Here is a 27,991-nt window from a genome sequence, read left to right as displayed (position 1 = left end):
TGTGGCCACTGCTGAGTTTTCCAAATTTGCTGGCATACAGTTAGGTCTATAGAAATTACCATTACGGGTCAAATAGCATATTTACTGTGAAGGAGGTGTTGGAGCCGCAACCCCTAATGTGATGTTGTTTGGAGATGGGACCTCCAGGCGGTGATTAAGGTTGTGAGAGGTCAGGAGGATGGGGCCAGACAGTGAGAGTTTCCTTCCTCTCTTTCCACGGACACACACCCAGGAAGGGCCACGCGAGGATACAGGAAGAGCAGGGTCTTCTGTGACCCAAGGAGAGGGCCCTCACCAGACACTGCCCATGCTGCACCTGATCTTGGACTTCTAGTCGCTAAAACTGGGAGAAACAAAATTCCTGCTGCACCCAGGCTATGGTATTCTGTTATGGCAGCCTGAGATGACTAATACAGGCGCTTACTGTAGATTAACCTGGTACCTAGCCACCTTGTGTAACATCTCTGGGAAAAGATGTGCCTTTTTCGTAGCATGATATCTGATGCTCACTGCCAGCTGGGCGCTTAGTAGGCACTCAGTAACTTCTTGTCAAATGAAAGAATGAACACTAATGAATGAAGTGGGAAACGTTCAGCTGATAAACGAACATTTGGAAAACAGTTCATTTGAGTATTGGAAATTTCCTGCAATTATGGTTTTGGAGATGAAGGAAAAATAACTCTTGTAGAGAAGAAGCTGTGAGTAGTCTGAGTTTTTTCCTCAATCACCCCACATAAGGTCTCCTGGACTGATTCTCCATAAGAAAATGCTGAGTTAAGCTGCTGACCTACCAAAATATCATTACCTTTAGTTTAGTCAAGTAACAAAGAAAAATCATTTCTTTATAGGAGAATCTTAGGACCTCAAAATTGGAAAGGACTTCCAAGGTCCTTTTTCACTTTAACTACCCAGTGGGCAGGTTGTCATAGAAGGATGTGAATTTTTTCTGACAACATGGTGGCTCTCGGGGTCTTTCTTGTTCCTCCAAGAGATTCCCTCAGACGCTAAGAGGACTTTGCTCCATGGCTTTTTGCCATTTGAGAATGGAGATGCTATTTCCTCAAGATGCTCTTCATCTTTATTCATATCTGGGTGCAGATGAGTTCACAATATGTGGGTGTGGGATTTGAAGAGTCTGACATGCTTAGGTAACAGTTGGCGTGTCAGGTGTGTAATGAAGAATATGTATTGACAATGTTACATAGTGGGCTGAATCTTGTTTTTGGTGCTTTTTTTTTTAAAAAAAAAAAAAAAAGGAATAAAATTTCTAAAAGCAACAACATTGTTTTTAAGCCAGGGGTGTTTCTAAATGTTGGGACAACAGCACTGAGAAATGTGGGCTTCCAACATGCATCACTGTCTTCTGCCCAGCCTGGTTTTACCGTGGAAGCCCCACTTAACTTTCTTTTTAATTGGAAGGTGCTGTACTGTTTCTAAATATACATTCATGTTGTACTCAACCACTGAAGGGAAGTAGCTTCAGAAATAACAGGTAAAATTTTAATTCACTTTTCATATTGAGGGTGGAAGAGCCAGCTGGTTTCTAAGAAAAATTAATGGCATTTTACTGAATTACTAGGAAGTTACTGTTTGCTCCGCAGGCTCCAAAATCTCTCGGTCCTCAACAGCTTCCAGGGCTTCTCGGGTGAAGCTGCACCAGCACTTCTGTAAACAGCCGCGTTCCTTTCTCTCCCTTTGCTGTGTGCTTGCAAAAATAGAGGCAGAAATACAGAGAGACTTCCTGCGACTCATTTGCGGGCGGAGAAGGCAGTGTGCGGGTGACCCTGATTGGCGCTAGGTAACACTGTGGATTCTACTAGCAGCAGGTGCCCTCAGTTAAAAGCACATGGGTATTCGGAGTCCTGTAAGGCTTGGGTAAGGGGTTTTTAACTTTTTATCGGGCTGTGTGTTATTTTGGCAGTCTAGTGAAATCTATGTATCACTTACTATTTTTTTTTACATTTTATTTTGTTTAAATAAAATTGATTAATAACTATTCATGTTAAAATGAATATTTTTATTTGTTTAAATAAAATGTAAAAAAAAAGTTAAAATGTAGAAGGTATGTAGAATTACAAGGAACAAAAAAAATACAGAAACCCTGATTTTCACAGCACGTGCAACCTTATACATGGCCTGTTTCACTGCCCAATCTGTCACCATATTTTAAAAGTTACTTTAAATAACACACTTTAATAGTTAGCTTAACCATCAGATGTGTTTGAATTTGGCTGGTAAAGACTTGTGGCTGACTCACCTATCATATTTCGAAAAACAATGCTAACTTATAAAGAGTGACAAATTCTCATTTTTGCAAAACTCTAACAAATAATTTAAATAGCTGATATCTTCCCATGTATCCATGAAGGACAAGCAAGTGTAGACAGGTGAGACCATAAAGCATGTTCCGTGTCTGGATCGCCAGGTGGAGAATGCGCCTTGCCCACAATGACCAGATTAGAAATTGACCAAGAGTTGCCTCTGTGTAATGAGGTGCCATGCATGTGTGCGTGCTGAGTTACTTCAGTTGCGTCCGACTCTTTGTAGCCCTGTAGAGTGTTGCCCGCCAGGCTCCTCTGTCCATGACATTCTCCAGGCGAGAAAACTGGAGTGTGTTATCATGCTCTTCTCCAGGGCATCTTTCCGACCCAGGGATCTAACCCACATCTCTTAAGTCTCCTTCACTGGCAAGTGGGTTCTTTACCACTAGCGCCACCTGGGAAGCCCATGAGGTGCTATAGTCAGGAAGAATTAACTACCATAATGTTATGATGTACGTAAATGATATTTCAGGATTTCTGAAATAATTGTGTTGTTATGAGAAAAAAATTGTGATTTTTTATTGCTGATATCATAGGTCCTGATAATAGTAATGTAGTTTGTTGCTTGCCTTGAAATTTGAAGTGAAGTGAAGTGAAAGTCACTCAGTTGTGTCCGACTTTTCGTGACCCGTGGACTGTACAGTCCATGGAATTCTCCAGGCCAGAATACTGGAGTGGGTTGCCTTTCCCTTCCCTAGGGATCTTCCCAACCCAGGGGTAGAACCCAGGTCTCCCACATTGCAGGTAGATTATTTACCAGGTGAGCTATTAGGGAAGCCCTGAAATCTGAAGGACATGCTAAATTTCAGCTGGAAATCATTGGAGAAAAAAAAAGAAATCAGAAAAGACCTCCCATGATTGTGGATCCCTTTTATCCTAGCCACGGCTGTAATATTGAGGAGCAGTGGATGGACCCTGAGTGAAATACCCCTGTCTCAAGGTGTGAGTAAACACCTGATAACAAACAAAGGAGTTTTCGGATGGATGAGACCTGTTAGAAGGAATTTTTAAAAGAATGTCATTTTCTGTTTGGCAGTTTATTTAGCAAACATGCCAGAATTTAACCTAAGGAGCGGTTGGCTTCGTAACTGGAGAGAGATGCCATTGATGTTATTTAAAACAGTGTTGGGTCTTCTTTGAGAGCTAGTAGTATAAGATTTTGAATATTCTTATCAATGCTAGTTCTTGAATGGTTTGGGCTGGTTTGAAATAAGCCAAAGTCATTTGAAAGGAATGCTGCTGGAGGTAGAGGGTGCTCAAGGCGTGTAGACACCAGACCGGGAGTTGAAAATCCCAAGGCTTCTTTTCAGAAGGGACTTGTCAGCTACCTTGAAGGCTACTCCATCACGGGTAGAGGTGGGGTAGGGGTGACATCCAGAAAAGATTGAGCTTCCAAAATGGGAGCATCTTTGGATGTCAGTCTGTGGTCCTCTGGAATGACAGCTTCATACATGCATTTCTCTCTATAGAGTAACGTTCCAAGATGGTTTAAAAATATTCAGTGACAACATTCGGGGTCACGGTTTACACAATCTTGACTGCACTGAAGTGTCCAGTAGGAACATAATGCTAGCTACTTACTTAATTTCAGCTTTTCAGTAGCTACACTCCACATGTAAAAAGAGAAAGATGGAATTAGTTTTAACAATATATTTTACTTAACCCAATATCTCCAAATTATCATTTAAGCATAAAACCAATTTAAAATTTATTAAATGTTTTTCACCCCGAGTCTTTGAAATTTCATGTGTATTTTATACCCCGCAGCCCATTGCATTTTGGACACTGAATTTTCATCAGAATTATTTGACCTATATTTACATTTCATAAAATGTACTGTTGAAAATCAGATTTGCATATCCAAGTTCTTTCAAATATACCTAAACATCTTCCAGTAACTGAATGAGTATTAGTTTTTGAGTTTTAGATAAATCACAATTAAAATTCAGCCTTTAGCTTCTCGGTCTTGCCATTTCAAGTGCTGGAAGCTGGTTACTATACTAGATGGTGTAGGTCCAGATTATATGGGGCACCGTTGGAGAGGGGTCCCTAGACACAGAGCCCACGGGGAAATCTCAGTGGGAAAATTACAGAGAGAGGCTTGTCCTTCCAATTCTTTGTTCTTTCCGTGAATCCGTTCTATTCGTCTTTTTCTTAATCCAGTATTTTTCCAAAAGCTCCTGATCTTTTTTCCAGGATCTCTCTAGTAACTAAGGGAGACTACTGGTCACCTACATCCAGGGCAACTGGTACCTGTACCCTCTGCTTCCTGGGAGGAAGGTTCAGGGGTGGGGTGGGGGCCAGGAAGCTCACACCTCTGCCCCAGGGTCTCAAGACTGAGTCTAGTTCCTGACTCTACTCCCCGATGCCCATGTCTGTCGAGGTACCTCTGATTCTGATTCTGAGAAATTGGGTGGAGCCCAGGAAACTGCATTTTTATCAAGTCTTCCTCACTCTCCCTACCTTGGCCCACCAAGTGATTCAGAATAGCTTCGTCTAAGAACTGCCGACCTCAGCATCCTCCCCCGCACTGTATTCTTTTTGCTGGTGGTTCATAGGTGTATTCTGAGGACCCTCTTCCTCAGGAGCCCTTGTGTCTCCTTAAACTGAAGAGTTATAGGCCCTGCTCCAAACCAGCTAAATCAGAATATCTGAAAGTGTGGCACTAGGAATCTGCATTTTGAACAAGCTCCCTAAGTCATCTTTATGCCTACGAAAGCTTACAGACCCTCCTGCTTAGAAATATGGAATTCTTCAATTCCAGCTTTTCTCATTCAGCCTTCCCTCTCATGTCTGACCTTTAGAAACACATATGCCATTTTTATTCCACCTCCCCTGTGTTAGGGTTATTTCATGAATATGCATTTGTTCCAAGGGCTGAGGAAAGAAAAATACAGACCGTGAGATCCTGTCTGACTGTAGAGAGCTTGCAGACACGGAGGGGAGAGACAGATCTATGGAAAACTGAGGTCTCAGAGAATTGCAGGTTGAGCGCTACCTAAATGAGCTGGACGCTAGGAGGACACCAGGGAGAAAAGAGTCATGCATATGCACCTGGGCTGATGAGGATGGCTTCCAAAGGGCTTCAGAGACCCGTTACCAACCAGGGTTCTTGGCCTCCTCAATCAGTAAAAACTGATCAGCGGCCAGACAGGAAATTCAGACAAGGCTTTATGGGGCCCCTGCTGCATAGAGGGGAGTGGAAACACGTAACAGGTTTGTTTGCTCACTCCCTGACGAGGGTGAGCTGGTTCCTTATACAGGGTGAGAGCAGGGGTGGGCCCAAGGGTCGGGCTGGAGGGGTGACTTAGGTGGTTTGACCATCCTTCTGGTGGTGTTGAGTGCAGGGGGCAATGCGCAGTACTCTGCTTTCACTCCTGTCCCCAGCTCTTCACAAGTGGCGCTTGGGTTCTTAGTCTCTGTGTATCTTGTTGTCCATAATTTGCCCCAGCTGCTCATGCAGGCGGTTGTTTCAGTCCCTGATGGTTCCTTTGTATTTTGTTGCTGGAGGAGACGTTTGTCCAGGTGCAAGCACTGCAGCAAAGGGTCCCAGGTCCCAGGTCCCAGCCTGGCTCAGACTCAGAGTTAACTGAGGAAGGTTACCGCTGGGGGGTTTCCATCAGACAGAGCAGGGGGGCACCCTGAAGACTTGGTATGAATTAGAAAGTGGGAAGGGGAGCAGGACCATCACAAATGACGCAGCTTTGGATTCATTGAAGGAATCAGACCTCATGGGATCCTGGGAGACGCTCAGGATGCAGATGTCCACAAGGGCACAGGAAGGGAGCAGAGAAAAACCGCTGCGCAGGGCCCAGGGAGGAAGCCGGCGAGAGCTCCAGAAAATACAGTATCTCCTGGTGATGGGCCCGAGGTTGCTCTAGGTCAGCAGGGCTCGGAGAGGGAACCGTGAGGTGAGGGAAGCAAGGGCCACTGAAGCCTGGGAGAATGAACTGGAGCCCCTGCCCATGGGAGAAGCTGGAGGAGCTGAACACACACACTCAGAACCATGGGCCACCTCCACACTCAGCACCGGGGGAGCCACCGCCTGGGAGCGGCCACGGGGCCGTCCAGTCTGATGCCGCCAGAAAAAAATTAGGGTTAGGATTAGGGTTAGGCTCCACTTCTGCTGCCAGAGTTCACACGGATTTCTGCTGTGGCCAGTCTTCACTTGCATCCCCCAGGCTAAGGAACTCTCGAAAACACGGGCAAATGAAGCAAAGTCAACCCAACACAAAACCACTGCAGCTGGCTTGGGACACCTGTGTGGGGGTGGCTCCATGGAGGAAGGGAGTGGGCAGTGGGTGGGATGACCAGCCTCAGTCAGTTCAGTCACTCAGCTGTGTCTGCCTCTTTGCGGCCCCATGAACCACAGCACGCCAGGCCTCCCTGTCCATCACCAACTCCCGGAGTCCACCAAACCCATGTCCATCGAGTCGGTGATGCCATCCAACTATCTCATTTGCTGTCGTCCCCTTCTCTTCCAGCCTTCAATCTTTCCCAGCATCAGAGTCTTTTCCACTGAGTCACTTCTTTGCATCAGGTGGCCAAAGTATTGGAGTTTCAGCTTCAGCATCAGTCCTTCCAATGAACACCCAGCACTGATCTCCTTTAGGATGGACTGGCTGGATCTCCTTGCAGTCCAAGGGACTCTCAAGAGTCTTCTCCAACACCACAGTTCAAAAGCATCAATTCTTTGGTGCTCAGCTTTCTTTAGAGTTCAACTGTCACATCCATACATGACTACTGGAAAAACCATAGCTTTGACTAGACGGGCCTTTGTTGGCAAAGTAATCTCTCTGCTTTTTAAGATACTGTCTAGGTTGGTCATAGCTTTTCTTCCAAGGAGCAAGTGTCTATTAATTTCAGGCCTTAGTCACCATCTGCAGTGATTTCAGAGCCCAGGAAAATAAAGTCTGTCACTGTTTCCATTGTTTCCCCATCTATTTGCCATGAAGTGATGGGACTGAAACTATGATCTTACTTTTCAAGGCCCTGCTAAATTCATAAGGACTTTACCTCTGGGTAGCAATGGCTTATATGTTGCAGGAATAGCATGATAAACAAATGTTCTTTAAGAAAACAGCTCAAGTAGTGGTTGGCAAACTTCCTGGCATCAGAAACCTTTTGGACTCTCAACCCTGAAGGAGGATCTCAAAGAGGTTTTGTTTACATGGATTATGTTGTCCGTATTTACTGAATACTGTAAATTAGTAATTAAAACCGAGAAATTTTAGAAGTGGTTTCTAATGCATTAAAACTGACAACAATAAGCACATGATATATTAGCGTAAAAACAATTTTTTATTAGAAAGAATTTATTTTGCAAAACAAAAATTCAGCGAGGAGAGTGGTGTCATTGTAGGTTTCTGCACACCATGTGAATATCTGATTCCCGCACCTGCTCCTGGCTCACTGCTGTGAGAGCCCGTGGCAGAGAGCCTTGGGAAAAGCCCACAATCCACTTGTGACAGATGAAGAGGAGAAAAGATGGATCATGTCTGTAGTGTCCCGTCTGTGGCATTATGGAAACAGTCTCCATCGTATCTACAGCCAGGTGATGTCTGCAGTAGCATGGAGAATCTCATCCCCTTTCACCCCTGGGAAGGGTCCTGGGGGCCCCACGGGCCATCAGCCACTGGTGAGCGGCAGTGTGACCAGATCCTACGAGGGAGACCTTGTAACAGTGTGTAGGGAAGTGAGGGCCTGCCTCAAGGGGTATCAGCGGGGGTGAGAAGAGGGGAGGTGGGGAGAGAGGCTAAGGAGACAGATGCCACAGAATGAAACAGCTGACGTGGGGATGAAGGAGGGGAGAGGCCCTGAGGGTGTCCTGGATCAGTGGAGATCCACCAGCCGCTGGTAGCCAGCCCTGAGCCAGCCAGGCCTCTAGTTCACAGGGTCATAGATGAGGGGAGAGAGAAAGAGGCAGACCCAGCCCTGTTGTCTGCAGGTCTAAAGCTGCCTTCTGTAGTTTGATCGGGGCTTCCCTGGGGCTCAGTGGTAAAGAATCCTCCTACCTATGCAGCAGATGTGGTTTTGAGCCCTGGCTCGGGAAGATCCCCCTGAGAGGAAATGGCAACCCACTCCAGTATTCTTGCCTGGAGAATCCCATGGACAGAGGAGCCTGGCGGGCTACGGTCCATGGGGTCACAAGAGTCGGACATGACTTAACGAGTTAACAACAAATATTAATAGTATACTTATACACTGGCAGGAATATTAGATGGGCAGAGATCCTGAAAGTGTTCCAGGTTGGTTGTGTGTTTCAGGGAAACAGGGTTACAGGGAGAGATGGTTGTTTGGTGAGTAGTAAACACAGTGGGGAGGAGGGGAGGTTTGGAGAATGTCCTTCTCTCTGGGACACATTTGTGGTGAAAGAGTGTTCAGAAGGCATGCAGGAAGCAGGGACGTGGTTCTACATAATGTGAGTATGCATGTGTGCATGTGTATATGTGTGTTGTATACATGCATATAGATATGGTTTTATGTGTGTATGTGGTGTGTGTAGGTAGTTTTACATGTAAAGAGCCATGTAGGCTTAGCATGGGGAACTCCAGACGGGTGGGATGGACTGACCCGGGCATCTGAGGTTGTGGGTGAAGGTTCTGATTCACCAGCAACCCTCAGTGTGGCCCTGGACAGCCCACCAAGCACGTCTGGGTCTCCGTCTGCTTGTCTGGGAACGGTAGAGGGTGAAACGGCAAAAGTCTTGTGATCCAGTCCAGGTATTTTACAGGCCACGAAGAGTCATCTCCTGGAGGACACAGCAGCTCCATCAGTGTCAGCGTTTGCGAGAGCAGCGTTGTCCCAGCCCCGGTTTCAGCCTTGCCTACCGAGGGGCTGGGAAATGAATGGAGAGGCAATCCACCCGGTGTCCAGGGACGGCAGCTGTGTCTCAGCAGTGGCAGGTCTTGTTGTGTTTGAATGGGACCCCCGGCTTGGCCTGGCAACCTTGGCGTCTTATTTCCTTGGTACTTGAAAGAGCTTTTTGTGCTGTGTCCACACATGCCCACGAGTGCACACAGAGCTGTCTGACCCCACTCTGGTCAGTATTTCCCCAATGGTCAGCATTTCTACAATGGAAGTTGTAGATGTGTGTTAGACGTGCACATTTTTTTTAAATTTTTGGTATTTATGTATACTTCGATAGTATAGAAAAATAGAGTAAGAATGGCAAAACTATTTATATCGGTATCATTTCTTAGGATAAGAAAGAGTTTAAATAAATAGACTGGATTTTTTAAGAGATGGAATAAATGCTAGTACAGGTAAAACTGGATGTATTAGTAGCAAAATTCTTGATGATACGATGAGAGTGACTAATATGTGGGGAGCACTAAATTGTCTTAATGAGCCTTTTAACAAATTCAGACAAGGAGACAGTCTTATCAGGGGATCCTTGACTCTGATACTTATGTTGGAAGTGTTATTCATCATAGGTTTGGTATTTCAGCCTAAAAATTCCTTTTGGGACCTCATTTTTTTTTTTGGCCATCCTACAGATCCTGTGGGATCTTAGTTTCCTGACCGAGGATTGAACCCAGGCACTCGGAGTAAGAGCTTGGAGTCCTCACCACTGAACAGGCAGGGAATTCCTCTGGGGACCTGAGTTTTTATATCTACTTTATACTGGTCATGTTAGGTACTTAAAACATTAGACTTTAACCTGGATTTAACTAGAAGAGAAAAATCAGGCAACTTAAAATGAAGGGAAGTTTTATAAAACAACTGGCCCTGTAGTGTACAAAAATGTCTTGTCATAAAACACCAGCTCCCCCCAAAAAACACACCCCCCCCCAAAAAAAAAGCATGGCTGGGTAGCCATTCTAGAGTAGGGAGACTAAAGAGGTATGACAACTAAATATAACGTGTGATTCTTGGTTGGACCCTGAATCAAAAATGAGACGTTATAAAGAACGTTAGGACACTTGGGGAAATTTGAAAACCAATTGTTTACTAGACAATAATAGAGTTATCAATTTTAAATTTCCTGAGTGCGATAATCATCATATAGGGGACTATTCTTGGTCTTGGGAGATTCATGCTAAAGTATTGAGGGATGAAGTACATTAATAATTAACTCCCAAACAGCTCAAGCCAAAATATACATACATTCACGTATACTCACTTGCACACATAATGCCCATATACACACACACACACAGATACATACACGTAAAAAACACATGCAGCACACATAGATGTAGATCTGCACACATACATGCCCAGATATACACACGGACACAGAAACACAAACACACACATATGCACATACATGCACATAGACATATACACACATATGCCTGTATGCACACAGATACATATGCACATAGACATTGGCATGTACACATACTTGTCCATATGTAGACACACATGCATACCTTCACACATACACACTCACGTACAAGGAGAGGGAAAGCAAACGTGACAGAAAATTGTCAGTTCATCCAGAATGCCCAGGGTAGCAATTCTTGTCCTCCTTGGTAGATTTAGACTTAAATATTTTTCGAAATACAAAGTTGGAGACACTGTTAGACTTTGTGAAGTAGGGAAATCTCGGCGATAAGCTACGTCTTTCACAAAGCAGATCATACAGTAAGTGTTGATAATTTGGATAACATTTTCTCAGTCTTATTAATGTTACCAAACCAGACGTGCATGCACTCCCCCCGACACAGGAAAGTTGGTCTACTGCAATGATAGTGCAGGTGAAGGAAAGTGCAGCCTTTATTGCAGGGCACTCACAAGGAGATTGGGCAGCTCACACTCAGAAGCCCTGAATTCCCTGATGACTCTCAGGGAAGGGGTTTTAAAGGCAGTGTGAGAGAGGTGTTGCAGGGTGGGCCGCCAGCTCAAGCATGGTTCTCAGACTAGATGGCTTTAAGGTGAAGTTTCAAGCATCATCAACCTTCTGGTTTCAACCGAGTCTAGGGTCAGTGTTCTTGTGGTCAGCAGTTCTCATCTGGAGGGAATCTGCTTCCTGTAAAAACAACTTAAGGACCCGTGTCAGACCTTTTTCTGTATCTTACAGGGAACTGGGAGTGGTGAATTTTCCATCTGCCGTGTGGCAGATTTATAGTCCAAACTGTAGCCAGTTCCCTAGCCCAACAAGTATTCTTGGTTTCTACCTGTTTGCACTTCCCAATCATTAACTCTTGAGTCAGCTTTTTACTTGAAAAGACAGGGACACGGGGTCCTATACACAGTTTCAGTGAGGAGTGGACTTACATTGTGCAGAAAACTGCAGCTGCTCCACGGCTAAGATTCCTTCCTCCAAGTAACCATTAGTCATAGTCGGTCTCTGGTCAGCAGAGCCAAGGATGGTTCATGATGACAGCCCAGATTCTAGTTTGCACATGCTTTGCTATGACAGCTGATCAAACAGTGCTGTTAATACAGAATAGCCTCTGGTATAATAAGAATTTTGTGAATTCAAAAGTCCTTCAGTAAACATTCACTGAGGGCCTGCATGCTCTGGGCATCGTTCCTAGGGGCTCATGGAAGACTGTGGAATCCTGCTCCTCGTGGAGGTTGTGCTCTTGGTGGGGAAACAGAAGTATCTAGATAAGGAATGAGAGGAACTGAGTAATTTTTAAAAATTGCTAAGTCTGGGGGAGAAAAAGAAAATCACAAGGACACATGACAGAGAGTGAGGAGGCTCGTGAGACAGGACACTGGTGCCCTGAAGGCTTCTCTGAGGAGGTGACCCATCGCTAAGATCACTGGGAAGAATATTCCATTTTACACGTCTCCGTGGTGGATTCCTTGATTCCTCATTCTCCCAGCCTTCGAGTTTGCCCCTGATGTCAAGGTCAAGGATCTTCTGAAACCTGCATGTCTGCTGGGCTGCATGGGGTCTGCCTCCTGGTTCATCCGCGCCCAGTGACTGCAGGGTGGGACCAACACCGGGTGTGCCCGGGTCCTCGTTCTTGTGTGGATGAAGGCAGATGTTCTCTGTGCACCTTTCATCTTTATGATGGACTTTTAAGAAAGTTAAATCTAAAAACCACAGAAAGCCCATCATTTGCTCACACTGACACTTGGTGATCAAAGTGAGTTATTGTCCCCGAATAATGCTGCAGGAAGCCTTCCAACCAGCAATGTTCAGTAACACCACACTGGCACCCCTCTGAATTACTATCTGCTTTTGCTAATTCACTGTGACAGGTTTCTAAAGCAATTTGAGTTCATGTAAAAGCAGTGACAGGGAGATTATTCAAACTTGCGTAAAGGAGGGTGGGGGACAGAATTGATATCATATTCTCCTTGTAGCACCGAGCAGGAGCTATTCGGTTTCATTTCATGGAGGCATTAAATCTGTTTTCCTTTTTTTTTTTTCAGTCATCTTTTCATTTCATCTGATAATTATATTCTATCTGCAGTGCTTGAATTTATCCCAGAGCATAGAACCAGTCAGCTGATTCTCCAGCCCAGAGGCCGCCAAGGACAGGAAGTGAAGACGATATTCCTTAGTGTTAGAGAAATGCCGATGTTTAAAATCCAGGCCCAAATGATGTCCTCCGTGTGAAATCACTCCGGGGATAGGCCAGCAGGTAGAAACATGGATATTCAAAATATCCATGTTCCTGTATGTGCCCTGTTTCCACCTGGGTGAGCTGAAACTGGCCTTCCAGATGGCCGAGTGTGGGCTGGGCAGGATGGCATGGTCTGGAGCCCTGGGCCGGGGCACAGCCTCCCCACTCACAACCGTGAACTTGGCTCAAGGCCTGGCTCAGAGTGAACGCCCAACAGACACAGGCGCTGGTCTCCTCCCCTCCCCCGTCTGGCTTCCTTACGCATGGCGGCTCACGCTCCAGCTCACCTCTCACCATCCTCCTGCTCAGCCCGGTTAGTCTGCTGGCTTTAGTCCTGTTTGCAGAAGACGCCGCCGGGCGGTCCCTGCTTCAAAGCTGCCGAGCCTGCACTTGCTGCGGCCCCATGTCCCTCCCTCGGGTCCCCGCTGGCTCCTCCTCATGATCGGCTCTGAGCTCAAGCATCACCACTCCGAGCAGCTCCCATCCCTGGTCGCTGCAACGTGGTACCCTGATGGGCTTTCTTCACGTCTTCTCTCCCTCTCCTGAGTCATCTTGACGCTTCCTTTGCTGGTTTTGATGCCCTGAACCTGGTGGGAACAGCAGCCTTGACTCCCTTGATTGCCCAGTGCCTGGTTGTGTACAGGTGGCTCGCTAAATATTAATTGCACAGAAGTTATGGGGGACTCCGCTAGAGATGGAAGAGCCTTGCAGAACCGGTCTGCAGATCAGATGGTATGAGGTTTCCTTCCTTGAAATTTTTATTTATGGATTTATTTTTGGCTGTACTGTGTCTTTGTTGCTCTGGGGGTTTTTCCCCAGTTGCAGCAAGCGGGGGGCTACTCTCTAGTTCTCCATGCGGTGGCGTCTCTTGTTGCAGAGAACAGGCTCTAGAGCGTGGGCTTCAGTACTTGGGGTTCCTGGGCTCTAGAGCTGCAGCCTCAGTGGTTGTGGCGCACAGGGGCTTAGTTGCTCCGTGGCACGTGGGATCTTCCCGGACCAGGGATCAAACCCGTGTCTCCTGCATTGGCAGGCAGATTCTTAACCACTGAGCCACTGAGGAAGCCCGGGTAAGGGGTTTCTGAGAGGGCTTTAGAAGCTGTAAAACTCCATGCAAATAACGTGTCGGTCAGTCTTCCCTCCCATGGGAGCACCCCGTCCCCGGTGGGGAGCACTCCTTCCCCAGTGGGAAGCGCCCAAACCAAGGCACCCTCTTCGTGTTCTCGCAGCACTTTCTGTAAAGATCCCGGCAGTTCTGACACCAGCCTTAACCCCCGATACATCTCATTAGCACTCGTTTCCAATGAAACTCGGAGGAATTTGAAGCAAGAAGAAAAAATCCTCTGGCTTGGAAATTGGTCGTCAGCAGGCCTGTTCCCAGGTGTAGCCGGAGCGCAGGGGACCACGCAGAGCCTGCGCCATTTCGATCGTGGCCAGCACAGCTTCCACGCCACAGTTCGCTTCAAGAAACGAGTGTCCTGCCCCTGGTCTGGGAGGTGGAGACAGACACAGAGGGGTCAGCTCGGAGGCGAGTGCAGCCCTGGTCCCCTGCGCTCCTTCAGGACGGGCGTGTGGTGGTCCTCAAGGGCGGTGCTGACCAGGAATCTCTGGGCACGAACCCCTCGGTTCAGTGTAAGCATTTTTTCTTTTTTTCCCCATCTACCTACCTTTGTGGAAAATTTTCAGCCTTTATTACTGATAACCTTTTCAGGCTTCCATCAAGATGTAGTATGCTGACTTTGAAAGAGCTGGATTTAGACTGCGGAGGGAGAAGAGGGGCTTTCAAGAATCACAATCTCTGGTTCATGGCTAGAAAGGTGTGTGTGTGGTTTTGTGTTTTTTTTTTTCTTGGAAGTGTAACGATCATCCCGAGAGAGGCTGCTTAGCCAGATTTCAGACGGCCAGAGCCCTGCCTTGCGGCCCCCTTGCTGTGGACACAGCATGCAAGGGTCCTGTGCCCTTTCCCCTCCCCATGCTGTTTTCCCAGGAAATGAACAAGGGCTCAGGTTTCTGGGGAAATAAATATCCAGTTTAGGAAAATGAAAATAAATCTTGAATTTGGGGGGGGAAAAATGACTTAACCTGTGGCTCTCAGAATCAATGGTCTCCCTCTGTATTGAAATGTAAAGATTTCGGCAAACTGAGTCAGAAAAGGAAATTGCACGTTGCATCTGTTTCTCTCCCCTCTCCAGAAAACCGGGTCCTGCCCTCTTCCTAGGACGTGTTTCTTTGTCAAACTCAAAAGAGAATCTCTCATGTAAAGGCACCCGCCTACCAAAAAAGAAGTATATAGCACAAGGATTTTGAAGCTTGATGCAAAAATATTTTCATTATATTCTTTTTAATTTTTAATTTGAATGACTTGAAGAATGAACAGTTGCAACACCCAGTTTTTTTTTTAAGCAAAAATTTCCCTATATCTCTATAAAGCTATATCTGACCTATAACACTGTGTAAGTTTAAGGTGTACAATGTAATGATTCAATATATGTACATATTGTAAAATGATTATCTCAGTAAGATTAGTTAACCCATTCACACACAGTTAAAAAAATTTTTTGAGAACTTTTAAGATCTACTCTCTTAATGACTTTTAAATAGACAATACAGTATTAACTATCGTCACCAGCTGCACATTACCTCCCCAAGATATTTTCCTCTTACAACTGGATGGTCATACCCTTTGAATACATTCACCGATTTTCCCCAGACAATGAGTAAACTTGAAGAATGCACCGTATCTGTTTTTATAAAGTTCTTATGATTGAACATTGCTTCAACTACAGCATCCTGATTCTAAGCTGTCCTACTAAATAACTGAGCATAGGAGAATTGATTACATTTATTATCAGTATCCTACTAAGTGGAGACTTAGATATTACAGCTTACAGATTTTCTCTTATGAACATTATACCATTAGACAGACTGTTGGTGTGCATAAGAAGCCAAGAGAATCCAGGGGTATTGCAAGTCATGGCCGTGGAAACACCAAATTTCTAACATGGACTCTGACTTAAAATCAGCAAAGTATCTGTAATAAATATACTGACTCTACAGCCTCTCTTAAGGGCTTTGCTGGTGGCTCAGTGGTAAAGAATCTGCCTGCAATAGTGGAGACCAGGGTTCAATACTTGGACCAGGAAGATTCCCTGGAGAAGGGATAGGCTACCCACTTCAGTATTCTTGCCTGGGAAATCCTGTCAGGCTATAGTCTGTGGAGTCACAAAAGAGTCAGACACGACTTAGCTACTAAACAACAACAAAATTCTCTTAAACTTTCATTCCTCCCTTAAGTCAACTCATAAAGAAGAATAGGGCACTTTTCTCTTCTGGAAAATTTTAAGGGTTCTTGAAGGGAGCTTTAAAGAGGAGAGGTGATTCATTCCCCAGCATTTCCACCAAAAGAAAAGAAAGAAATAAATAAATAAAAGAGGAGAGGTGAATTAATTAGCATGGGAGAAATCACAAATTAATCACAGCTCTGAAATACCACTCATTCAGACCAAGGATTAAAGCATACCTCTTTTTTCAATTGAAGTTACTTATGTTTTCAGGGAACCTTCCCAGGCGGTGCAGTGGTAAAGAATCTGCCTGCCAGAGCAGGTGATGCAAGAGACGTGGGTTCGATCCCTGGGCTGGGAAGATCCCCTGGAGGAGGAAATGGCCACCCGCTCTAGTATTCCTGCCTGGAAAATCCCATGGGCAGAGGAGCCTGGCAGGCTACAGTCCATGGGGTCACAAGGAGTCGGACAGGACCGAGGGACTGAGCGCACACACGTTTTTCAAGGAAAGAAATAGAAATAGAAGGTAGATGCTAAGTTCCTAAGCGGCCCAGGGTTTCCTATGACATCATCTAAGCCAAGACCAGTTGTCTTGGGTGGGGCCAGCCAGCAGACAGAATGTTCTTGAACACCATGCGAGTGATTCTTCTGGGGGTTTTCTTCTTTTGGAGGATGGGAAGCTTTTAGTGGCTTTTGTAGAAAAACTGAACATTTGAGCTCTAACATTCAAAGGGAATCCTTTGTTCCTCTGGCCTCTCTGTGCCGCTTCTTCGGGAACATTTATGTCAGAACATTTCATCTTCAGTTCAGAATCTGACATCCACAAACTGAAGAGAAATTTCCTAGATGACACTTGTGGGACTGTTTTCCCCCACACCCTTGTCTTCATATTCTCCAAATTAAAAATAAATGCAAACCCTATGAGTTTTAATTTTGTAGTGTTTGATCCCTGGTCTAATATCACATGTGTGTGCATGTGTACTAACTCACTACAGTCGTGTCCGACTCTTTGTGACCCTATGGACTCTAGCCCACCAGGTTCCTCTATCCACGGGATTCTCCAGGCAAGAATACTGGAGTGGGTAGCCATGCCCTTCTCCAGGGAATTTTCTGGATCCAGGATGGAACCCTTGTCTCAAGCATCTCCTGCCTTGGCAGGCGGGTTCCTCCACCACTAACGCCACCTGGGAAGCCCCTAAAGTCATACATTTCCGTTCAGTTTGGAGGAGAATCGCTTCAGTTCGGGCCTTGATCGCTTTTCACCTTATGCATCCAAATTTGCACCTACTTCAGCCTCTTCCTCCAGCTCAGTTCTTACTTTATATTTCCACCAGATTCATGTCTCAAAAACACCACTTTGAGTTGGTTACTAACTTGCTTAAAACGGTTGGCGTCCCTTGGTTGTCCTACTCAGGGGTCAGGAAGATCCCCTGGAGGAGGGCATGGCAACCCACTCCAGTATTCTTGGGCTTTCCTGGTGGCTTAGCTGGTAAAGAATCCACCTGCAATGCAGGAGACTTGGGTTTGATCCCTGGGTTGGGAAGATCCCCTGGAGAAGGGAATGGCAACCCGCTGCAGTATTCTTGCCTGGAGACTCCCATGGACAGAGGAGACTGGCAGGCTACAGTCCCCGGGGTTTCAAAGAGTCAGACACGACTGAGCGACTAAGCATCGCACAGCACAGTTGTCTATAAAGTCAACGGCCCCACGCTGCTCCCCTGGATGTATTTCAGGGTACATCTCGGCATTCATGCTGGACCATCGTCCACACTGCTTGACTCTGACACACTCCACATTTTCTCTCTCCTCTTCCTCTTTTCTTAGGCAAAGCCATTGCATCCTTTTCAGAGCTCGATCAAGTATGAATGCAGTTTTCCTTCACCACCGCTCATTAAAGTGATCTCTCTTTTTTGGTAAACTTCTGTCTCTTGAATTTGTTTGCTCTGTGTTTCTTTTGCCTTTATAAGCTGTGTCCAAGACCATATGTCCTAAGGCCCCAGACCAAGTCTCCTAACTTGTGTGGCCCCGTTCACCGCCTGGCTTGCCAACTTACACATGATAGTATTCTTATTGTGAGATACCTGTCACCTGCTCTCAGAGATGAGCTGATGTGTTTCTAATCAACAGGAAGGCTGGGTGGCTCCCGTTTCCAAGGATCAGATGAGCTTTTCCGCTGATGAGCTTTTCCTCAGCAAATGCGTCTGACCACCTGACTTTCAGGATACGGGTGGTGATTCCAGGTTCTGAAAGAGTCATGAAGGAAAGTGTGAAACGTATTTGGGAGAAGGGATCCGCTAGATCTGGAAATGAGGGAGAGGAACCCATCTCAGCCCATCGGTGGCATGTCTGCAGGGTGGGGGGTGCAGGCAGTGGGAGTAGTGGGCAGGCAGAGAGTTTAAAACTGTTGTGGATGGGCTTAAAACTGTTGTGGACTGGTTCTGTTTCTCATCATCACCAACACCAGCATTTCTAAATAATGTTAGTGATAAAATACTCTTTCCTCCACAAAATATGCATTGCTGTGACTACCATTCAACTTTAATAATACATGTGAGCTCCAGATTAGCAGATTATTCTTTTAAAAACTTATTTATTTGGGGCTGTGCTGGGACTTTGTTGCTGCCTGCAGACTACTCTCTAGTTGCGGTGTCTGGGCTTCTCACTGTGGTGGGTTCTCTCGTCGTGGAGCACGGGCTCTGGAGCACACTGGCTTCAGTGATCGCAGCTCCTGGGCACGAAGGTGCGGGCCCCATGGTTGTAATGCACGGGCTGAGGTGCTCCCCTGCATGTGAAATCGTCCCAGGATTGGGATCAAACCTGTGTCTCCTGCATTGGCAGGTGGATTCTTCACCACTGGATCACCAGGGAAGTCCCAGCACATTCTTCTTATTATGTAATAAAGGCTGTATTCTACATGGAAGTTGATTCCAAGGGAGAAGTCCCAGTTATGCAGACGGCTCACATGATCTCAACCATCCAGTCAACAAGGACACGGTTGTTCCAGGACCCTTCTCCTGCTTCATGCACAGATCAGGTCTCCGGCACCTCTGATAGTCTTGCGTATATTTATTAAACTTTTTGGCCACATCACGGCATGCAGGGATCTGAGTTCTCTGACCAGGGACTGAACCCACACCCCCTGTAGTGGAAGCATGGAGTCAATCACTGGACCACCAGGGAAGTCCCTATTCTCGCACTGAATCTGTAGCTTTGGAATAAACCACAAGAACACAGTGATTGTAAAAAGGAATAGACTTTGAGTTGCGTGAATTCTGTCGTTCCCTGAGACCATTTGTGGCTTTTATTTGTGTTGAACATTTGGCTCCTTCATGTGCGTGATTTCACCTGGTGAGGGCACATTTCATCATGATCACTGAAAATCACTTTTTCAGATAGAGGAGGGGTATGTTGAAAATGAATTACTTTGCGAGTCATATAGACTAAGAATTTCTGTGCATCAGTTGGGTCCGTCCTACTGAAGAACGGTTTCCCAGGAGGTGTTCAGAGAAGACTCCACACAGATGTCAGAGGGTTTTGTTCTGTGAGATGTGAGATCTCACATCACCTGTGAGATGTGATCACTCTGTACCCTCTCATACCCCGCTCTAGAATCCTTACCCCGTGCGTTTTCTCCATATACTCATCACCTGCTGATACATTATACGTGAGCATGTGTGTGTGTGTTCCCTTACTAGTTAGTATTTGTCATTTCTTCTAGTCTTGAGTTCCATGGGATCAATAAATTTGTTTTATTGAAACTGTATCCCAGGCACCTATCAGACAGTCCAGCCTATGGTTTTTTTTTCCAGCCTATGGTTGATGCTCAGTATGTATTTTGTTGAGTGCATGAATAAGTGAATGGATGAAAGAAGTGTCAGAACAAATTCCACAGAGACCTTTTATTCATTTTCTTCTCTCTGAAGCCCCTCTGAAATGGGGAGAATGAACAGGCTTTCAAATGAGTTACAAAAGTACCTTTTGCCAATCTTAAAGAATATAGTTTTCTTTTTTTCTATAAGTGAAAGTGAAAGTTGCTCAGTCCTGTCCGACTCTTTGTGATCCCATGGACTGTGTCCATGGAATTCTCCAGGCCAGAATACTGGAGTGGGTAGCCTTTTCCTTCTCCAGGGGATCTTCCCCACCCAGGGATCGAACCCAGGTCTCCCGCATTGCAGGCAGATTATTTACCAGCTGAACCACGGGGGAACTCAAGAATATTGGTGTAGGTAGCCTATCCCTTCTCCAGCAAATCTTCCCAACCCTGGAATCGAACTGGGGTCTCCCGCATTGCAGGCGGATTCTTTATCAACTGAGCTATCAGGCAAGCCCTTTCTATAAATACTTCAAACAAACGTTAAAATTAATTTTTTATAGTTGCTTTACAATGTTGTGTTAAGAACGTGGTTGTCCTGAAGTAGATGGAAAATTACTCCAACTTGCCCTCCCCATCCATGGAACCTGTAAACCTAACTCAGAAGGTGCTGGTCTAAAAGAAAAAAAGACCACATACTGATAATTTACTGTAGTTAGGCCCTTCTGTCCTCGATGGGTTCTCAGGAAGCCATCGTATAGATGAGAACAGGATGCCACCAGTGTGATCACCTCGACTGGCCGGGTCCCTGGGCGGGAAGAGCGGCGGCCTGCAGGGCGGAGCCGGCCCTTGGCGTCCCCAGCGGCTCTCTCGGTCCCGTCTGCCTGCCCAGCATATGTTGCCGCCACGTGGTAGGTGTCACCGGCCAGCCGGCAGGTGGGGCGGAGGAGGGAAGCTGAAGGAAGAGCATGGTGGAGCCCGGCAGACTAACACAAGGCCTCAGAGAGGTTGAGAGCCAGGTCAGCTCCAGGTCCGCAAGAAAATGAGCACCGCCTCGGGGAAGGACGCGCCGGAAGCCTTCAGTCCAGAGACTGCGTTGTGCTCCGGAAGGACCCCCGTTTCAAACCCCGGCGCACTAAGCCCTCCTCCGCCAAGGCGCTCATTACTGTCTGCCTCACTCTTTGAATTACTCACTCTATGAGCCCACTTTTTAAAAGGCAATCTGCAGATATTTTAGAGATAAGTCACTTTTTTCTTGGGCTCCTAAATCACTGCAGAAGGTGAAATGAAAAGATGCTTCTCCTTGGACGGAAAGCTATGACAAACCTAGACAGCATATTAAAAGCAGAGACATCACTTTGCCAACAAAGGTCCATCCACATAGTCAAAGCTATGGTTTTCCCTGTAGTCTTGTACGGATGTGAGAGTTGGCCCATACAGAAGGTTGAGCGCCGAAGAACAGATGCTTTTGAATTGTGTTGGAGAAGACTCTTGAGAGTCCCTTGGACTGCAAGGAGATCCAATCAGTCCATTGTAAAGGAGATCAGTCCTGAATATTCATTGGAAGGACGGTTGCTGAAGCTGAAGCTCCAATACTTTGGCCACCTGATGCGAAGAACTGACTCATTGGAAAAGACCCTGATGCTGGAAAGGATTGAAGACAAAAGGAGAAAGGGACGACAGAGGAGGAGATGGTTGGATGGCATCACTGACTCAATGGACATGAGTTTGAGCAAACTCCAGGGGATAGTGGAGGACAGAGGAGCTGGGCATGCTGCAGTCCATGGGGTCACAAAGAGTCAGACATGACTTCGTGACTAAACAACACTTTTTTAAAATGTCATGTTTTTTTATTCAAAAGTTTAAAATTCAATTAACAAAAGAATAACAACACTAGCGAAAGTAAAACAAAGCATCTCCCTAAATTTCATGGCCCTACAAAATATTTTCAATTTTTTCTTTGTTCTCTCCTTTCCAGTCCTGGTGCTTATGCGTGCCCATTTTTATTACAGTGTACACCTGTATCTTTAATGTGCTTCCAGATGGAGTTGTTTCCACTACCACCAGTGTGGGCAAGACATTGCCAGGGCCAAGGAGGAGGTGAGGGGGTGACAGCATCCCCAGTAGGTTCACATTTAGGGAGGAGTCACCCCAAAACCAAAGGTTGAGCTCATGAGATAAAAGAATGGAGGAGACAGCAGAGAAGATCCCGAGAAAGAGAGAACAAAAAATGCCTAAAACACTAGATAAAAAGCATAGACCATAGTGGGGGACAGAGAATAATGAGGGGTAGAGAAAACATTAGTGGGGATTAATGAAAGGAAAATGAGGTGCGTCTCCCTAACATTTAGCTCGCCTGCAAGCCTCTGTCTGGACAGCCTCTCCAGGAAATCTGGAATGCTTGTCATTTTTCTACAGGCAGAGTAACAAGATGGCAAAAGAACTGATGGAAAATATCCTCAGAGATGGGCTTGGATACACATGTAAGTTCAGATGTGGTGGACACTGCTCTGCCATTAATAATGTTTTAGGAGAAGCTGACATTTCTCATTGACATGTCATTTCTCACTGATTTCGGAACCTGAGAGGCTGAGAGGGATGGTGAATAACACAAAACATTTCAGAAGAACTCAGAGAGTAGAGAGATCACAGTGTCTTTTAAACAACAGTAAGATAACCTGGAGATAGACAGAAGAGCCTGGTAGGCTACAGTCCAAGGGGTCGCAAAGAGTCAGACATGACTTATCAACTGAACAACAAGATACCCTAAAACCTAGCAGAGATTCTGAGAGCCCTTGTTTGTGGTGAGTATTCTAGGCTCTTAAATCATACCTCCAATTACAGCTCATGGCCAAGTGTTAAATTTTGCTTTGAATTATAATAACATGCTCAGATGGTAAAGAATCTGCCTGCAATATGGGAGACCTGGGTTCCATCCCTGAGTCGGAAAGATCCTCTGGAGAAGGAAATGGCAACCCACTCCAGTATTCTTGCCTGGAGAACTCCATGGATAGAGGAGGCTGGTGGGCTGCAGTTCATGGGGCTGCAGAGAGTCGGCCATGAGTAAGGAACTAATGCTTTCACTTTTTTCTTTCATAATAACATGCATGCTCAGTTGCTTAGTTGTGTTTGCAACCCCATGGACTGTAGCCCACCAGGCTCCTTGTGTGTTTCTCTAGGCAAGAATACTGGAGTAGGTTGCCATTTCCTCCTCCAGGGGATCTTCCTGACTCAGATCGAATCCATGTCTCCTGCATTGCAGGTGGATCTTTACACTTGAGCCATCCCGGAAGTAATGGCAGGCATTTATTTATTTATTTTTTTCATTTATTTTTATTAGTTGGAGGCTAATTACTTTATAATATTGTAGTGGTTTTTGCCATACATTGACATGAATCAGCCATGGATTGACATGTGTTCCCCATCCTGAACCCCCCTCCCACCTCCCTCTCCATCCCATCCCTCTGGGTCTTCCCAATGCACCAGCCCTGAGCATTTGTCTCGTGCATCCAACCCAGACTGGCAATCTGTTTCACCCTTGATAATATACATGTTTCGATGCTGTTCTTTCAGATCATCCCACCCTCGCCTTCTCCCATAGAGTCCAAAAGTCTGTTCTATACATCTGTGTCTCTTTTTCTGTCTTGCATATAGGGTTATCGTTACCATCTTTCTAAATTCCATATATATGCGTTAGTATACTGTATTGGTCTTTATCTTTCTGGCTTACTTCACTCTGTATAATGGGCTCCAGTTTCATCCATCTCATCAGAACTGTTTCAAATGTATTGTTTTTAATGGCTGAGTAATATTCCATGGTGTATATGAACCACAGCTTCCTTATCCATTCATCTGCTGATGGGCATCTAGGTTGCTTCCATGTCCTGGCTATTATAAACAGTGCTGCGATGAACATTGGGGTGCACGTGTCTCTTTCAGATCTGGTTTCCTCAGTGTGTATGCCCAGAAGTGGGATTGCTGGGTCATATGGCAGTTCTATTTCCAGTTTTTTAAGAAATCTCCACACTGTTCTCCATAGCGGCTGTACTAGTTTGCATTCCCACCAACAGTGTAAGAGGGTTCCCTTTTCTCCACACCCTCTCCAGCATTTATTGCTTGTAGACTTTTGGATAGCAGCCATCCTGACTGGCGTGTAATGGTACCTCATTGAAGTTTTGATTTGCATTTCTCTAATAATGAGTGATGTTGAGCATCTTTTCATGTGTTTGTTAGCCATCTGTATGTCTTCTTTGGAGAAATGTCTGTTTAGATCTTTGGCCCATTTTTTGATTGGGTCATTTACTTTTCTGGAATTGAGCTGCAGGAGTTGCTTGTATATTTTTGAGATTAATCCTTTGTCTGTTTCTTCATTTGCTATTATTTTCTCCCAATCTGAGGGCTGTCTTTTCACCTTACTTATAGTTTCCTTTGTAGTGCAAAAGCTTTTAAGTTTCATTAGGTCCCATTTGTTTATTTTTTCTTTTATTTCCAATATTCTGGGAGGTGGGTCATAGAGGATCTTGCTGTGATTTATGTCGGAGAGTGTTTTGCCTATGTTCTCCTCTAGGAGTTTTATAGTTTCTGGTCTTACCTTTAGATCTTTAATCCATTTTGAGCTTATTTTTGTGTATGGTGTTAGAAAGTGTTCTAGTTTCATTCTTTTACAAGTGGTAGACCAGTTTTTCCAGCACCACTTGTTAAAGAGGTTGTCTTTTTTCCATTGTATATTCTTGCCTCCTTTATCGAAGATAAGGTGTCCATAGGTACATGGGTATATCTCTGGGCTTTCTATTTTGTTCCATTGATCTATATTTCTGTCTTTGTGCCAGTACCATACTGTCTTGATGACTGTGGCTTTGTAGTAGAGCCTGAAGTCAGGCAGGTTGATTCCTCCAGTTCCATTCTTCTTTGTCAAGATTACTTTGGCTATTCGAGGTTTTTTGTATTTCCATACAAATTGTGAAATTATTTGTTCTAGTTCTGTGAAGAATACCGTTGGTAGCTTGATAGGGATTGCATTGAATCTATAGATTGCTTTGGGTAATGGCAGGCATTTAAACTCACTCTGAACTGTGTCTTCTGGAACACAGTGCCATAGAGTAGCCAGGCACAGCAATGCTGAAAGACACCAGACTGAGAACAATGGCTCCTCTAATTGATAGAATTTAGTTTATAGAGTTGAATTATATCATGTGGATATTGGAGGAAAAGTTTTTAGTGTCCCTACTGGGTGGCACCGGATGGCTATTTCTTTCCACGTTTAATTAGCAACCTAAAATGGCCTGCGTGATGTTTTTCCTAGATGTGGAAGCAGTCCAGTGCCTGGCTGAATCATTGTCATGCCTTCCTGTTCCTGGTGGTCTATTTCTAATAACCTGTGCAACTTTGTAATAGCGTCATGACTAAAAAGTCAACAGAGATTTGGGTGTCTTAGTCAGCCTAGGCCCAGATGGATTCAGACACTGAAATGGATTCTTGAGGCTTTCTAGGCCATTCGATCTATGCCAAGGTAAGCAAACATAGAGACTGATCTTTTGGTAGCAGGGGCATGGAGGAGATCCCAAGTGTCTACAGCAGAGGTTCTCAGACTTTGCTGCAGCCTGGAGTCTGCCACATAGCTTCTACGATCCTCTGAGGCCTGGGTTGTCCTCTGCACACAGCAAACCAGAATTTCTAAGGCTGGGGCTAAGGCATTGGTCTTCCCAGGTGGCAAAGTGGTAAAGAATCCCCACGCCAATGCAGAAGACTCAAGAGACACAAGTTCAAACCCTGGGTCTGGAATATCCTCTGGGGTAGGACATGTAACCCTCTCCAGTGTTCTTGCCTGGAAAATCCCATAGACAAAGGAGCATGGCAGACTATAGTCCATGGGGTCACAAGAAGAGTCAGACACAACTGAGCATGCATGCATGTAATGCAAGGTGTCAGCAATTTGAAAAATCTCCCAGGTGGTTCTGATACATGGCTATAAAATAAGGTAAGTATAATCATGCTCATGAGACGTGCAGATTGCTCTCAGAGTCCTTCACAGAAAAGAAAAATAGCAGACTTCTTTGGCAGGGAGTAAGGAGGGTGCTAGGTGGACAGAACTACCTAGACAAAAGACAAAAATAAGAAAGTGGGTAGTGGCCCAGTGCAGAGTTCTTTTTGGCTAGAACGTACGTGGCAGCATAAAGGAAGAGCGGAAGAGAAAGCCAGCGAGTGTTAGAACGTGCTAGAAAGAAGGGGCTAGGTTGCCAGGCTTAGTGGAAAACTGGTATCAATTTTCATAAATAGAAGTTTAACCTTAGGAACCAGTGCCATAAAAATAACACAAAGTTGTTTCTTCTTAGATACCCTCCCCTGCCAGTGATTTTTCTTTAACACCTTTAACTCTTTGCACAAGAGAAGATTTTCAAGGGCTGTTACAGACAGAGTAACGCTGAGCGCCGAGCGGAGTGGAGTGGTGGAGATGGAGGGGAGGGACTGGGGTGGACAGCTCAGGGACAGACACCAGCAGCCTTTGGCCCGTGGCCCTTGTGGCCTCTGCGTAGGGTGATGGGCATTTCGTCAGTGTTGTCCCCGAGGATGCAGTCAGAGTCTGCCGTGTGCCAGCTTGGATGCGAAAATACCTGCACGGGGTTGGCTGAGAAACATAGTTAAAATCACACCAGCGTATCTTTGAAAGTGCTTTTAGATCTGATCCTCCCTTATATTCTGCCTACAGAAAAGGCAGCTCCTGGTGGTTTGATAATCCTAGGAAGAAGGTGTTTGTTCTCACTGTGAATGAACTGAACTGGCAGCATATAATTTCACTAAACATACCTGGATTTAGATAATGTCATTTTAAAAAATGCAGTATTGAATAACAGGAGAATTTGAAATGTCATGGAGTTTCAAAATAATGTACCGCATGGCTATAGTTTTATAGGGGTGCATTTTATTTTGGTGATCGTTGAATGAGGTTTGAAGCAATGGAAAAATTGTGGCCTCCCTATGTGTGTGTGTTTCCCTGGTAGCTCAGTTGATAAAGAATCCGCCTGCAATGCAGGAGACCCCAGTTCAATTCTTGAGTTGGGAACATCTGCTGGAGAAGGGATAGGCTACCCACCCCAGCATTCTTGGGCTTCCCTTGTGGCTCAGTTAGTAAAGAATCCGCCTGCAATATGGGAGACCTGGGTTCGCTCCCTGGGTTGGGAAGATTCCCTGGAGAAGGGAAAGGCTACCCACTCCAGTATTCTGGCCTGGAGAATTCCATGGACTGTATAGTCCTTGGGGTCACAAAGAGTTGGACATGACTGAGCGACTTTCACTTTCACTTTGTGTGGGTGTGTGTTGTTCACAAAGCACTAGGATAAATGGGAACTTTCCAAAGTAAAGCTCTGAAATTACTAGGCAAAGAAAGTAATGAAAGAAGTAAGCCTGAAGTTATAGAACAAATATTATGACCCTATCTTTAAAAGTCTGTGGCCAACGGATAAAGAAATGTAATTTTCTCTAACACTCTGATGTTCTCTTAAGGACAATGAGAGGCGTAATAATGTCTGTATTTGGGTTACATGCTGCTTTGATTATGTAGACTATTAGTGAAATCCAATCCACAGCCTCCTACGAGATCGCATGACTAAGGCATTTTGCTGATGAGTAGATCTTACTTTACAGGTTGACCTAGGATTATTAGTGAAGCCAGAAGTACTGCAGACAGATATGCTTCTGCTCTAGTCACTAACTCATCGGCCCATTTATGTCAACAGCACTTAAACCTTTATCTTTTTAATTGTCTTAACTGTCTTTCCTAGCAGTGTCCTCTTTAGAATAACAGATGGAGAGCTTCGGTCTCTACTTCTCCATTATTAAGCACCCATATCACCCCCAACTACAACATAGTTTGTGTTGTGGTGATGGAAAGCTCAGCAGTGTATCACCTGAAGATGAAAAATGCCTACTGGTGACCAAATATCCTTCACGCCCTGGTGTGTGCCAAGCATGTCACCTAAGTCGTGATATAGCTTAAAATTGACCATAACATTATTGCTGTTTATTATCACCATGATCATGCATGTATTATGC

At 45.3% G+C, this 27,991-nt stretch overlaps 1 protein-coding gene across 7 annotated transcripts in view; it reads left to right on the top strand.

The window, feature by feature from the left end:
* The window catches only part of LRRC3B (leucine rich repeat containing 3B), a 96,723-nt gene that overhangs the window by 15,401 nt on the left and 53,331 nt on the right, over nt 1-27,991 (top strand). Inside the window, exon 1 of one of the 7 annotated variants that reach the window (XM_043454613.1) lies at nt 13,159-13,585. The exons of the other annotated variants lie outside the window; for them this stretch is intronic. The gene's annotated coding sequence lies outside the window, so the exon portion shown is untranslated. Of the gene's footprint in view, nt 1-13,158; nt 13,586-27,991 lie in introns of those variants that run through there. 7 annotated transcript variants of the gene reach the window in all.

Source organism: Cervus canadensis, chromosome 31 (assembly GCF_019320065.1).
Source record: "Cervus canadensis isolate Bull #8, Minnesota chromosome 31, ASM1932006v1, whole genome shotgun sequence".
Lineage (NCBI taxonomy): Eukaryota > Metazoa > Chordata > Mammalia > Artiodactyla > Cervidae > Cervus > Cervus canadensis.
This window is presented reverse-complemented; position numbering and strand designations above follow the sequence as displayed.